Source organism: Acinonyx jubatus, chromosome B4 (genome assembly GCF_027475565.1).
Source record: "Acinonyx jubatus isolate Ajub_Pintada_27869175 chromosome B4, VMU_Ajub_asm_v1.0, whole genome shotgun sequence".
Lineage (NCBI taxonomy): Eukaryota > Metazoa > Chordata > Mammalia > Carnivora > Felidae > Acinonyx > Acinonyx jubatus.
Window position 1 is genome coordinate 18,133,533 of NC_069387.1, and position 17,038 is coordinate 18,150,570.

Below are 17,038 nucleotides of genomic sequence, written 5' to 3' on the forward strand. Positions count from 1 at the left end.
AAGGCTAACTGCACAATTTAAAAATACTGTTAACACACACATATATATAACTGACAAAAAAACCCATGCACTACAGCAACATAATAAAAGAAATAAGCCATTAATTTAGTCTAATGAACTAAAGAAAATACATATGAAAACAAGAAGAATGAGAAAGAGAAAACTTTCACAAATACTGGGCAGATTTTGAAATTTGAGAGGCAGAGGGACTATACCAAAATAAAAAGCTTCTGCACAGCAAAAGGTAATCACCCATATGAAAAGGTAATCTACAGAATGGGAGAAAAAATTTATAAATCATATATCTGAGAAGGGGTTAATATCTAAAATATATAAAGAACTGATACAACTCAACAAATGAACAATAGAATTAAAAAATGAACAGAGGAACTAAATACACATTTTTTTTCAAAGAAGATAGATAAATGGCCAACAGGTATATGAATAGGTATTTAACATCACTAATCAACAGAGAAATACAAATTAAAACAACACTGAGCTATCACTTTACCCCTGTTAGAATGGCTGTAATCAAAAAGACAAGAGGTAACAAGTGTTGGTGAGAATGTGGAGAAAAGAGAATCCTTGTGCACTGTAGGTGGGAATATAAATTGATGCAGTCATGTGGAAAACAGTATAGAAGTTCCTCAAAGAGGAAAAGCAGAAGTACCATAATATCCAGCAATTCCACTGTTGGATATATACCTCAAGGAAACAAAGTCACTATCTCAAAGAGTTATCTGCACCCCATGTTCACTGCAGCATTATTTACAATAGCCAAGACATGGAAATAACCTAAGTGTTCGTCGAAGGATGAATGATAAAGGAAATATGCTGTGTGCTGTGTATATACAATGGACTATAATTTAACCATGAGAAATAAGAAAATCCTGCCATTTGCAACAACATGGATGGACCTTTAGGGTATTATGCTAAGTGAAACAAGCCAGATAGGAGAGAAAAAACAAAAAAACAAAAAGAAAAACAACACTGAATGTGGAAAAAAACCAACCAAACAAACAAAAAGCTCACAGAAACAAAAAAACAGATTGTTGTTTGCCAGAAATGGGGTGTTGGGAATTTAGGGGTGGCAGAAAATAGGTAAAAGATACAAAACTCTACTTCTGAAAAGATGACATCATAGAAGGACCCTAAGCTTACCTACCTCCAGGGACCTACCTAGATAACAGGTACATCAGTGCATCCAACCTGAAAAATGACCAAAGGACTGGCAGAACAGACTTTCCACAGTTAACCCTAGAGAGGATGACACCAAAAAGGGTAACAAGGGCAGAGATGCTGTCATGAACCAAACTCCTAAAAGACTAACTATAAACTGGAGGGACACCACAGCACAAAAAAGGGAGAAGAGCAGATCGAACAGTAGGCATCCCAGATACAAGGGATCTGCACTGGAAAGACAAGTTCCCATTAACATTTGGCTTTGAAAACCAGTGGAGCTTAACTTTGCCAGCGTTTAAAAGAAGCAGGGCTTAAATCTGGGTACTTTAAAAATGAGCAGGCTTACTCTGGGATAACTGGAGGGTGACAGGAAACTGAGGTCCCGCCCTTAGAGAAAGAAAGCATAACAAACAACGCTGCCAAGATAGAGCATAGAGAGAGCAATCTGAAAAGCACCCGGAGAACACAGGAAGTAGATTCACTACGAATCTCAGAACTCAAGCTGGAGGGGCCTTCTCCAAGAACAAAAAGGCTCACAAATGCCATTTCTGCCCCTGACTCCCAACATAGACAGCCAGACACTGCAGGAAATAACAGTAACACCCTTTACCTAACTTGCTAACAGCGTGGTTCCTGTCCCTCCCTCCAATTTTCCTGCAGATTTGCCCCATCTAACCAGCCTAATCAGCAGGAGTCCTTCCAAAGCAGCTCTTGCCACATCCCATTACTGCAAGCAGCCCCATCAGAGGCATCAAAGGGATTCTTGCACTGAGGAAAGGGAAAGGTAACCCCACATACCAGTACCCTGGAAGTCCTGACACCCAAATCGTGTAATTGACAACAGAAAGTGCCCTGACCGTCAGTGCACCTGCAGCCCAGGCAGCATCTGATTTAAGTGCTGGCTCCATCCACCAACAAATGTCTCTCAGGGGACAAAGGTAGGGAGAAAACCATGCCACTCCGTGCTACTGCAGCCACAACAGATAGACAGGGAAAGACCTCTGGTCTGACTGCTGACACTGCCTAAGTACAAGCTCACAGTGGCCCCAGACTAGCCTCTTAAGAGCACAAGAACCAAACCGTGCACAAAATAGGCAAAGTGGGTCATCGCAGCCTCCTGGACTGAAAGCAAATGAGGGTCAGCCACCACAGGAGGGCACATACAACTCACATAGGAGAGACCCCTGAAGCACCTACTTCTGATGAACAGGGGACACTGAGCTACAAGGCACCATAGGAACTCTGCTTTATAAAGTCACCACTTTAAGATCACAAGATACAACTGACTTTCCTAATACACAGCAACAAACACACAAAGTTAGACAAAATGAGACCAAGGAATATGTTCCAAATGAAAGAACAGGACAAAATAACAGCAAAAGAACTAAATGAAACAGAGAAAAGCAATATACCTGATACAGAACTCAAAGTAACGGTCATAAAGATACTTACTGGCCTAGAGAAAAGAGTGGAAGACCTCAATGAAACATTCAACAGAGAGAATACAAAAAAAGAACCAATCACAGATGAAGAATTCAATAAGCGAGGTTAAAAATACACTAGTGAAAATCAACAGATTAGAGGAGAAAGAAGAACCAATCAGTGAACTGGAAGACAGAGTAATAGAAAACAATCAAATTTAACAGCAGAAAGAAAAAAGTAATTTAAAAATGAGAATAGGTTAAGGGAATCCAGCAACATCATCAAACAAAAGAACATTTGCATTATAGGGATCTCAGAAGGAGAAGAGATAGAAATACGGCAAAATATTTATTTCAAGAAATAATATCTGAAAATGTCCATAATCTGGGAAGGAAAAGATGCCCAGATCCAAGAGGCACAGAGAACCCCCAACAAAATCAACCCAAGGAAGTCTACATCAAGATACATAATAATTAAAATGACAAAAAGTAGTGATAAAGAATTTGAAAAGCAGCAAGAGAAAATAGTTACATACTATTTTATGGGAAACCCTATAAAACTATCAGTGGATATTTTCCAGCAGAAAATTTGCAGGCCAGAAGAAAGTGGCATGATTCAAAGTATGGAAAGTATGTATGTATGTATATATGTATGTATGTATGTATGAATAAATAAATAAATAAATAAATAAATAAATAAATAAAACCAAGAATACTCCACCCACCAAGGCTATCATTCAGAATACAAGGAGAAGCAAAATTACCCAAACAAAAGAGTTCATTGCCACTATACCAGCCTTGCAGAACACATTAAGTGTAAAGAAAAGGCCATAATGAGAAGAAAATTACTAAAAGAAATTTTTTTATGGGTATACACAAACATAAGTACTAGCTTAATAATGCATAAAACCAGTACGGAAGTTAAAGCCCCAAAGCAGTAAAATCAATTACATTGAGAATATCAGTCAAGGGACTCACAAAATAAAAGGATATAAAGTATGACATTACATGTATAAAAAGTTGGGGGCGTTGAAAATTTAGTGCTTTTAGAATGAGTTCAAACTTCAGTGACCATCAGCTTACTGTAGACTACTATACACAGAACGCTATTATGTCAACCTCACAGTAACCACAAATCAAATCTGTAGAAGACATGCAAAAAATAGAGAAAAGGGAATCCAAGCACATTACTAAAGAAAGCCAGCAAACTACAAGAGAGCAAGAAAAGAAAGACACAGGGAAAAAACACACAAACACAACAAAATGTCAATAAGTATACAACTATTAATAGTGTAAATATCATTACAATGATAATGTATGTAAATGAACTAAATGTAAATGAATGTAAATGAACTAAAACCTCCAATCAAAAGACACAGGGTGACTGAAAGGACAAAAAGTGAGACGAGGGGACACCTGCGCAGCACAGCTGATTAAGTGGCTAAACATCTGACTCTTGATTTTGGCTCCCATCATGATCTCATGGTCATAAGACTGAGTCCCACATCATGCTCTATACTCAGCATGGAGTCCACTTAAGATGTTCCCTCTCTCTCTCTCTCTCTCTCTCCACCCCCCTGCCTCACACGCGCTCTCTCTCTCTGAAACAAAACAAAACAAAAAAAACACAAGACCTATGTATATGCTACCTACAAGAGACTCATTTCAGACGTAAAGATACATGCAGCTTGAAAGCAGAGGGATGGAAAAATATTTACCATGCAAATGGAAGTCAAAAGAAAGCTGGGTAACAGTAATTAATATCAGAAAGAATAGACCTTAAACAAAGACTGTAACAAGATAAAAAAAGGACATTACCAAATGATAAAGGGAACAATCCAACAAGAGAATATAACAATTGTAAGTATTTATGCACCCAATATGGAGGCACCTGATACAGAAAGAAACTATTAAGAGATATTAAGGAAGAAATTAACAGTAATAAAATGATAGTAGGGGACCTTAATACCCCACTTACATCAGTGGATAGATCATCCAGACAGAAAATCGACAGTGACACATTGGACTAGATAGATCTAATAGATATATTCAGGATATCCCATCCCAAGACAACAGAATACACATTGTTTTCAAGTGCACATGGGACATTCTCCAGAACAGATCATGTTAGGCCACAAAACAAATCTCAACAAATTCAAAAGGACTGAAATCATATTATGCCTCTTCTCTGACCACAATGGTCTGAATGTACACAGTAATCACAAGAAAAAATCTGGAAAGAACACAAATGCATGGAGGCTAAATAACATGCTACTAAACAGTGAATGGGTCAGCCAATAAATCAAAGAAAAATCAACAAATACATTGAAACAGATGGAAATGAAAACCTAATAGTCCAAAATCTTTGGGATATAGCAAAGGCTGTTCTAAAAGGAAAGTTTATAGCAATGCAGGTCCATCTCAAGAAGAAAATTCTCAAATAAGCAACTTAACCCTACACTTAAAGGAGGGGAAAAAGAGAATCAAAGCCCAAAGCCAGGTGAAGGAACAGAATAGTAACTATTAGAGCAGAATTAAATGAAACAGAGATTGAGAAAAAAAGAGAACAGATCAGTGAAATCAGGTACTGGTTTTTTTTAATACCAAAAAACTGATACACCTTTTTCCAGACTCATCCAATAAGAGAGAAGACTCAATATATAAAATCAGAAATGAATAGGAGAAATAACAACTGAAACCACAGAAATACAAAGGATCAAAGAGCTTATGAAAAATTATACACCAACAAAGCGGACAGCCTAAAAGAAATGGATAAATTCCTAGGAACACATAACCTTCAAATCAGGAAGAAATACAAAATCTGAACAGACCAATTACTACCAATGAAACTGAATCAATAATCAAAATCTTCTAATAAATAAAAGTTTAGGACCAGATGGTTTCAAAGGTGAATTCTACCAAACATTTAAAGAGCTGATACTATTCTTGTCACACTATTGCAAAAAATAGAAGATGAAGAAAAGATTCCAAATTAATTGGACAAAGCCAGCATTACCCTGATATCAAGACCAGTTAAAGACACTTGGGGAAAACAAAAACAAAACAAACAAACAAAACTATAGGCCAAATCTAGAGGGTTTTCTATAGCTTTATAGGTACTACAAAAAACATAATTTTCCAAGACACATTATTAAGGATGTAAATCAACCAACTTTAGATTAAAAAGGGAAAAAATCTGTAAAAGCTGCCCTTAAACTTCCCTGTAAGTTCTTCAATATTTTTCCCTATGATACCTATATGGGAAAGATCTGCCTCTGGACCGTCACAATTGGTCCTTATTGAGCAGCAAAGCTCTTAAACCCAACAACTGTGCAAACATAGAGGAGGTGATTGATAAAAGAATTTGACCATCAAGAGCACTTTCTGTCTTGGCTCAGGTAGGCAGGTATGGAGAAGTGACTTCTCTCTATGAGGCCATGGTAAAGCTGTCTTACTTAGATTTGGATAGACTAAAGAAAGGTATCAAAAGAGAGGATTCAGGCCTGAATCTCAAGATCAGACACAAACCAGCATATGATCTTTTTCTCTCTAGATCTATTTACTTGCCAACTTACCTGCCTACACACAGATCTATATATACCAATCTGCACTGATACAGATACCTTTATTAATAACTGCATCTACATATATATCCTTACTGTTCTTGACAGCCCTAGACTTGTATCGATAGTTTGTACCATCACTACAAATCTCTTTATTGAATCACACATTGTCTAGACATAGACTTTTCCTTTCTTTCTATTTAATGTCGTACCTGATTATAGACATAGCATAGAATTAGTGGGATTAAGTGGGCTACTTACCTACCTGCACAGAACTAATGTCCCTTAAATGCATACATTTCCTGCTAACTGAAGCTGGGAGATCATCCCTAATTTGTGGACACACATAAATTATCATTCTTGATAATTGTAACTTGGCATTAAATACCCCTCGTTTCTTGAAAATTATTGTCATGTACAGATTAATATCAAGGCCTTTGTTTTTTATTTGAGAGACAGCATGCACACATGAGTGGCTGAGGGGCACAAGGGGAGAGAGGGAGAGGGGGAGAGAGAGAGAGAGACAGAGGAAGGAAGGAAGGGAGGGAGGGAGAAGGAGAGGGAGGGAAGGGGGGGAGAGAGAGAGAAAGAGAGAAAGAAAGAGAGAGAGAATCGCAAGCAGGCTTCATGCTCAGCATGGAGCCCAACACAGGGCTTGATCCCACAACCCTGGGATCATGACCTGAGCCAAAATCAAGAGTCAGATGTTCAACTGACTGAGGCACCCAAGTGCCCCTTAGGCCTTTATTTATTTGGCTTCCAAGTTTAATGTAGTTCAATACTTGACAGATTTGCATCTGAAATAAAAGCAAGACCCTATAAATTGGTTACTGAGGAATAACATATTTCCAAATCTCCACCACAGAATGTTTATTAGAAAGTAAATGTTAAGTGGAATTGTATTTGTTGGGAATGAAAACAATGGCAAAGTTAAACTGAAGTATATTCTACTAAATCTAATCTATGAAAATTTGGCAAATACTGTGATTCGTCATTGTTTATTTTAAAAGCAGTTTAATAACTTTACTAATTCAGTGTTAATTTACCTTCACCAGTGAGTTTTCATTTTGAAAGTAGTTTCCAAAGAAAGTTGCTTTTATCTGTCCTGCTCTTACATGTTATTTTCATATCACAGAAAGCTTTCTGAAAATCTACAAAGATATTTTATATTACTTTAATTTCCTTTTTAAAAACTTAACTTTTGATTAATACAATTAATCCATAATAGTGGACAGTGTGCAGAATTTATCTGTAAAGAAGACTGAAGGAGTTGTTAGGAACCTAAAGGGGTAAGTATCCTAATCCATCCTTGGTCTGTAATTACAGGTCATTCTCTAAATCAGAATCTGAACTTTACGTTCTTATTCTATTCTATTTTCAGCCAATTCTTAGTTTACTTCCCCCCTCTATTAACTGTGAGCTAACAGCACACACACACACACACACACACACACACACACACACACAACAACAACAACATTGCAGGCTCTATATAATAAGAGTAGTAACAGCATTACTGCTTGTATCTTCCAAAATTCACATATGAAAGGCCTAACCATAACTTGATGGTATGTGGAGATGAGGCCTTTAGGAAGTAATTTGATATGGATGAAGTAGAGGCCTTGTGATGTGACTAGTACCCTCATAGAACCCCTTCCACAGAACAGAAAGCCTACTTCTCCTGCTCTCTCCCCTCACACAAGGAAGAGATTATGTGAGCACATAGTGAGATGGCAGCTGCCTGTTAGTCAAAAGCAGAGGCTTCAGGATGAAACCTACCTTGTGAGCACTTTGATCTTGGACTTCCCAGCCTTCAGAACTGGGAAAAGAATTTCCATTGTTTAAGCCATCCAGTGTAAGGTATTTTTGTAAAGGCACTTCCAGCTGACAAAGGCAAGCCCTAATTTATGATTAATTGTTACGATAGCAACAAAAACTGATTGTGCCCAACTTAATTAAGCAAGACAAAAGGGTATACTGCAAAAATACTAGGAAGTTCACAAAATTAAAGAAAAACGACAATAACAAGAACATGTGAAGTATTTGCAGAGTTGCTCTGAATATCACAGTTAGTAGCAGGAAGGAGGCCACAATCATCAAGGCTTTATCTATTTCTATTACTTTCAGTTCAACCACCTTTCATTCTCATGTGTCTTTGCTTAAGATGTAAATTCCCATCAAAGAGAACTAAATTGGCCTGAGAATAGATAAAATTTAATTCAAGATATTTGTGTCAATTTTTATAAGTGACATGAGTCAAAATTATATTTTTCTTTGCCATCTTCTAGTTTTGTTAACGGTGTAATGCAGGTATTATAACTGGAAAGGGGAAGGTGGTTAAGAAAATTTTAAATAGCATAGAAATCTGATCCTAGAAGATTTGATGTGATTTCCTTGGAAGCCAATTGTGCCTTCTGAGTTATCAATTCCTCTATGGTTACTACATACTTTTCAATCATCTCTTGAATCAATTTTTTGTGACTGGAATTTCCCTAGAATATCACCAATTTTATCTGGATTTTCAAGCTTGTTAGCATTCAGTAACGCAAATTATTTTTTATGGTGAAGAATTATGTTTATGCTAGGTTTATTGAGTCATAATTTACATACAGCAACTGTATTAAACTATATAACATAATAATTTGCTATATATATGTATGTGTGTATGTATATATATGTAATGATTTGATATATATATGTATATGTATATATGTACATGTATGTATATATATATGTGTATATGTATGTATATATATCAAATCATTATATATACATATACACATATATACGTATACATATATATACATATACATATATATACAAATACATATATACATATACATACATATACGTATGTATATACATACATATACACACATACATATACATATATACATATACATATATGTATACATATACATATATACATATACACATATATATGTATACATATATACATGTACATATATGCATACATATACATATATACATATACATATATATATAATGATTTGATATATATACATTTTTTTGAAAGGATCACCATGTTAAGTTTAGTTAACATTTGTCAGCTCCTGTAGCTACAACTTTTTTCTTGTGATGAGATCCCCTAATATTTCCTCTTAGCAACTTCTGAGTATGTTTTATAAGGTATTAAATATAATCACCATGCTGTAAAATTTATCCACAGAACTTACTCATCTTTGTGCCTTTTTTCTATTTTCATTAAAATTAGAAAATGAAATAAAATTAAAATGTTATTTATTTAAGTATAATTAACATACAATGTTATTAACAACTGTTCATCAATCTAAAATTAGTTAATTTACATTCTTAATTATGTGTTTATGGGTTACCCAGTTGGCTCAGTCAGTGAAGCATCCAACTTCAGCTCACAGTCTCACGGTTTATGGGTTTGAGCCCAGCATCAGGTTCTGTGCTAACAGCTCAGAGCTTGGAGCCTGTTTCAGATTCTTTATCTCCCTTTTTCTCTCCCCCTTCCCCACTTGCATTCTGTCTCTCAAAATATGAGTAAATGTTAAAAAACCAATAATGTGTCTATTGAAAAATTATGCTTTTTGTACCTTATAAAAGTATAAATAATGTTTTTAATTTAATATTTTTATTTAATAAATAAATAAAATATTTATAAATAAGTAAAAATATTTATAAATAAGTAAATAAAATATTCATTTATAAATAATAAATAAAATATTTAATTATAAATACATATAAATATTAAATTAATAAATAATAAATATAATTATTATGTTATATAGATATATTATGATATGTCATATAAATATAATAAATATAAATATAAATATTTATTAAATTTAAAAATATTAAATTAATAAAAATATTTATTAAATAATGTTTTTATTTATTTAATAAAAGGTTTTTAATAAATTTGTATATCTTCCTACAAAATGAATCCCTGAAGGGGCGCCTGGGTGGCTCTGTTGGTTAAGCATCCGACTTCAGCTCAGGTCATGATCTTGCAGTTTGTGGGTTCAAGCCCTACATTGGGCTCTGTACTAACAGCTCAGAACCTAGAGCCTGCTTCAGAATCTATGTCTCCCCCTCTTTCTGCCCCTCCCATGTTCATGCTCTGTCTCTGTCCCTCAATATTAAACGTTAAAAAAAATTTTTTTAATGAGTCCCTGAAAAACTGTTAGAAAAAGACCTTGAATTTCACTTTTTGAAGGACATTTGATGACATATGCCATAATCAGATATTTTATAAGATTAATTAGAATAAAATATTTAACATTTTCATTTAAATTATAAATGTGAACATAAGAAAATGGTGCCAAGTAACCTGTGCCCTAAGTATGTATACAAGACAAATTATGCATGTGTCAGGTAGGACATTTGTGACCTAGAGATTTCTGAAAACAAATTTCAAGATTCTTAAGAGCGTCAGACATTTTACTCTTAATGCATACCTACTTGGCAGATACCCACTTGCAGTTCTGTGAAGCATTTGCATTTCTCCACATTTAAGCTACTTGCCAGATAAAAAAAATATATATGAAAATAGACAATTTCTAATTCAGAGGACTGCCAGTTCATTGCGTAGTATTATCCATTTCAATGCTTGATCATTTAGTATTGCCACAGTAATTAAAACCAATTCTTTGAAATTGAATTACTCATTTTCTGTGCCTTACGGTAATTACAGAACCACCTACCACACTGAAAATGCACGTCCAAGAGACAGAGGATATCTTTCCCAGGAAAGCCTGCCTCAGAATGATTATTTCTATCTGATATTACAGAAAAAGCTTTGACAATAGGCACATATCAATTCCACACAATTCAGCTTGTCCTTCTATGATTGATGCATAATAGATACTATTATAGCTGTTCCAAACATTCTTGTTCTTCTTTGTCACTCTCTATCGTACCATGACTCGAAAGACAATGAGCACGATGCTGCTTCTGAAAAGCTTTGATCTACTGCAGCATCTAGAGGCAGAACTGAAAAGAAAGGGGGATGGAAAGACACTGCAGAAAACCAGTCACTACTATTCCCATGTAGAGCATAAAAACATCATCAAACCCAAGATTGAAATAAATTGTAGTTCAATTAATGCCAAAAAAATGTTTGACGTGATTCTATTAATCATATTACAACAATAACTATAATCTGAAAGCTTAAAAACCAGGAAAGTTTGTATTAGGATTAAAAATTCAACTTGTTGTTTTGTTCCATTGGAACCAAATATGTTGTATGACAACTGGAAAGACAAATATTCTAGTTCTCCAATGTCTTCTGGATCCAAAATATCAGTGTAAGTAAAAATAAAAAATATTAGGAAAAAATGACCAGTGTTATTTCCTCACATGGAAAACTCTACATTTAACATTCCTCTTATCGCCTGGGGCTCTTCACACTGTCTACAGATTTTTGATGTTATATTTTGAAACATGATGTCCTGAAAGGTGATTTTATAATGCAAATTCACTATTTTTCCTACTATAGTAAGGAATGGAAAGACCTCATCTTACTGCTTGCTGTTTAGAACAAAATATTTCTAAACTTTGATAGTGCTGTAAGTATGAAGAGAAAAAAATGGTGGTCACCTTTTCCACTAAATTCTTTGCCATATTAATCACAGGTATTTTAGGGAAAGTTTACTGATTTGGGGATTAAAGACAATTAAAATGCATTTGTATTTTCAATGCATAACAAATGGATTTTAAGAAGCGATGAGGTCTTCATTATTTAACAACTTGTTTTTAGACTACAGCATTTTTTTTTCCATAGATTTTCCTATACTAGATAGGAATACTGTTAAATTATTTTAAGTGACTGCCATCACTAATGATGACTAATGACTACACATCATTAATGTATCATAATCAACCTTCAAATATCATTTCATATATAGTGTAAGGCATTGTTACTACTACTGCATTATCTCTTAAAGCAATTAAGATTATGTAAAATATCTGTTATATTTTACCATTAATTTTTAATGTTATTTTTGAGAGAAGGGGGTCAGCAGAGAGAGGGGGACAGAGGATCCAAAGTGAGCATTGTGCTGACAGCAGTGAGCCCAATGCAGGGCTTCAACTCATGAACTGCAAGACCATGACCTGAGCTGAAGTTGGACACTTAACCAACTGGGCCACCCAGGTGCCCATATCTTACTATGATTTTTATGCTTTCTGCTACACTATTTCTCTGAGGAGGTCTCAATTTCTATATGACAGAATATTCCTTTGTCTAAAGAACTGCCTACACATTTCTTTTAGCACAGGCCTGAGGCAGTAAATCCTCCCAGCTTTTGTTTGCCTGACAAAGTCTTTATGGTGCATTTTTTATTAATTTTTTTTAATTTATTTTTGAGAGAGACAGAGTATCAGCAGGGGAGGAGCAGAGAGAGAGGGAGACAGAATCCATGAAGCAGGTTCCAGGCTCTGAGCTGTCAGCACAGAGCCTGACACGGGGCCTGAACCTGTGAACCATGAGATCATGACCTAAGCAGAAGTCAGATGCTTAACCAACTGAGCCACCCACGTGCCCCATTTTGCATTCATTTTTAAAGACATGTTTGCTGAACATGGATGGAACTGGAGAGTGTTATGCTAAGTGAAATAAGCCATACAGAGAAAGACAGATACCATATGGTTTCACTCTTAAGTGGATCCTGAGAAACTTAACAGAAACCCATGGGGGAGGGGAAGGAAAACAAAAAAAAAGAGGTTAGAGTGGAAGAGAGCCAAAGCATAAGAGACTCTTAAAAACTGAGAACTGAGGGTTGACGGGGGGTGGGAGGGAGGGGAGGGTTGGTGATGGGTATTGAGGAGGGCACCTTTTGGGATGAGCACTGGTGTTGTATGGAAATCAATTTGACAATAAACTTCAAATATTGAAAAAAATAATAAAAAAAATAAAAAAAATAAAGACGTTTTCTGAGTAACCAAGTCTAAATTGAGAGATTTTTCATTTATTAAAGATGTCCTTTCATTTTATTCTCGTGTACACTTTCCAATGAAAGTGATGAAATTATTACCTTTGTCTCTTTGTATGTAGTTTTTGTTTTTGCTTACTTTCCAAATTTTTCTTTTTATCACTGAGTTGTAGCTATTTGACTATGATGTATATAGGTGTGTTGTGGGAAATTTATCTTACTAAGATTTTTTGCAATTCATGTATCTGTGGCTTTTATTTTCCCCATACATTTTTAGAAAAAATTGAGGACATTATCTCTTGACATTGTGATTCATTCTCTCTCTCTCTCTCTCTCTCTCTCTCTCTCTCTCTCTCGACTCCAATTTCATGTATGTTAGACCACTTGTGATTGTCTTGAAGTTCTTGAATGCTCTGTTCTATTTTGGATGATTTTTTCTTTCTATTTTTCCTTTCTTTTTTTTTAATCCATGGGTTTCTGTTTTGGTAATGACTACTGATTTACCTGCAAATTTAGTTATTTTTTCCCCAGCTATGGTTGGTTTGCTTATAAGCCCACTGGAGAAATTCTTCATCTCTATGTTATAGGTTTTAGTTTTAGTATTCTTATTTGATGCTTAAAAAAAGTTTCTTCCAGTCTTCTGAAAATTGCCACCTGCTCCTACATGATGCCCAGTTTTTCAATAGCTATTATTTTATTTTTTTAATATTTATTTATTTTTGAGACAGAGACAGAGACAGTGAGACAGAGGATGGGTGAGGTAGGGGCAGAGAGAGAGAGTGGGAGACACAGAACCCAAAGCAGGCTCCAGACTGCTATCAGCCCAGAGCCCAGACAGGGCTTGAACTCACAAACCATGAGATCGTGACCTGAGCCGAAGTCAGGAGCGTAACTGACTGAGCCACCCAGGTGTCCTTCATTAAGTTATTTAAAATTTTCTTTTTTTTTTTTTTACTCCTCTGGGAAAAGCCACGGTTAGAGAAATAAAATTTTCATATCATTTCAACATCTGGGTCATTCTGAAACTGGATCTTTTGATTACCTTGTCTCTTCATTATTGATTGGCTTTCTTTTTATCTGATAATTTTTTACTAAATTCTTGGTTATCATATATGGAATAGTCAAGACTGAGCAAAGTAGTATTTATGCCTACAAAGCAGCATGACTTTTTTGTTGTTGTTGTTATGCTGCCGGTATGTGGGATTGTTATTTTAATCAGCAGTTTGACTATTTATGGGTTTTATTACTTATCTCATAACCTTCTCTTTGCCACAGATTTCAAATACTATTGGCTATTATTACCTTGCACTTAGAATGGGGCTTGAGGTGCCAAAGTTTTTCTAAGCATTCCAGCTTCACCTTCATATTCAGCAATATCTACAAGATTTGCAATTGTTTTCTGCCATTCTGGGTGTTGTCTACTTCTAGATGGTGTTCTTATAAGCAAAAAAAGTTTTTAATTTTCATTCACGATCAAAACCCTCAAAAAAGTAGGCTTAGGGAAACATACCTCAACATAATAAAGGCCATATATGAAAAACCCGAAGCTAACATCAAACTGGAGGGCGAAAAACAGAGTTCTTCCCCTAACAGACAAAATAAGAAAAGGATGTCCAATGTCACCATTTTATTCAACATAGCACTGAAAGTCCTAGCCACAGCAATCAGACAAGAAAAGAAATAAAAGACATCCAAATTCATAACAAAGAAGTGAAACTTTCACTATTGGATGATCACATGATACTATCTATAGAAAACCCTAAAGACTCCACCAAAAAACTACTAGAACTGATGAATGAATTCAGTAAGGTCTAAGTACACAAAATCAATATATAGAAATATATTCATTTCTACACACTAATAATGAAGTAGTAGAAAGAGACATTAAGAAAATCCCAATTACAAGTGCCAAAAATCATAAAATACCTAGAGGTAAATTTAACCAAGGAAATTATCTAACACTGATAAAACAAATTGCAGAGAACACAAACAAATGGAACGATATTCCATGCTCATGGATTGGGAGAACAAGTATTGTTAAAATGCTCCTACTATCCAAGGAAATCTAAATATTTAAAGCAATGTCTATCAAAATACCCACAGCATTTTTCACAGAACTAGAACAAAGAATCCCAAAATTTGTATGAAACCACAAAAGACCCCAAAGAAAGCAATGTTGAGAAAGAAAACTAAAATGGGAAGTATAACAATTGCAGATTTCAAGATACACTACAAAACTACAGTAATCATCATAATCCCATATTTCAAGATATACTACACAAAGCTTTAATTATCAAAACAGTATGGTATTGGCCCAAAAATAGATACACAGATCAATGGCACAGATTAGAGAGCCCAGAATAAACCCACAATTATATGGTCAATTAAACTATGACAAAGGAAGCAAGGTATGCAATGGGAAAAAGACACTCTCTTCAACAAATAGTGTTGGGAAAACTGAACAACTATAAGCAAAAGACTGAAACTGGACCACTTTCTTACACCATACACAAAAATAAACTCAAAATGATTAAAGTCCTAAATGTGAGACCTGAAACCATAAAAATCCCAGAAGAGAGCATAGGCATCAATATCTCTAACATCAGCCATAGCAACCTTCTTCTAGAAATGTCTCCTCAGGCAAGGGAAACAACATCAAAATAAACTACTGGGACTACATCAAAATAAAAAGCATCTGCACAGCAAAGGAAACAATCAAGAAAACTAAAAGACAATCTACTGAGTGGGCAAAGATATTTGCATATGACATATTGGATAAGGCATTAGTATCCAAAAAAAGAAAATATATATATACACACACATATATATATATATATTTTGCCATATATATGTGTATACATATATTTATTTGTATACATGTATACAAATGTATATGTATACACACATATATGTATGCATGTATATATGTATATATGTATACAAATGTATATGTATACACACATATGTAATGTATATGTATACACACACATATATATAAATACACACAACTCAACACCAAAAAAGCAAATAATCAAAATAAAAAATGGGCAGAAGACATGAACAGATAGTTTTCTAGAAGAAGACATACAGATGGCCATCAGACACAGAAGAAGATGCTCAACATCACTAATCATTAGGGAAATAAATAAAAATACCATATCACCCCACACCTGTCAGAATGGCTAAAATCAAAAACACATGAAATAACAGGTGTTGGCAAGGATGTGGTGAAAAAGGAATCCTCTGGTACTGTTGGTGGAAATGCAAAGTGAGGCAGCCACTGTGGGAAACAGTATGTAGGTTGCTCAAAAATTTAAACATAGAACTACCCTACAACTCAGTAATTGCAGTACTGGGAATTTACCCAAAGAACACAAAAACACCAATTAAATACATATATGCATACCTATGTTTATTGCAGCATTACCATATGGAAGGTAGACGGGAGACTGGTGAAATAGGTGAAGGTGATCACTTACCATCATGAGCACTAAATATAGAGAAATGCCGAATCACTGTACTGTACACTTTAAATTAATACAACGCAACATTAGCTACACCGGAATTAAAATTGAAAAAAGAATACACTTATGATGAGCACCGAGTAATGTATAGAATTGGTGAATCACTCTATGGTACACCTGAAACTAATAGAACACTGTACATTAAATACATTGACCCATTTATTTTTTTGTTTTCTTCTCAGAGTTTCATAGCTGTAGCTCTTGCCTTTAGGCTTTGATGCATTTTGAGTCAATTACTGTATATGGTGGGAGGAAGGGGGCAATTATTCTTTGCAAATCCAGTTGTATCAGCCATTTTTGTTGAAAAGATTCTTGCTTTCCCACTGAATGGTCTTGGCACCCTTGTTGCAAACCAGTTGACCACAGATGTGCAGGCGTTCTATTCCACTGATCTGTATATCCTTGTGCCGGTATGACACTGTCTT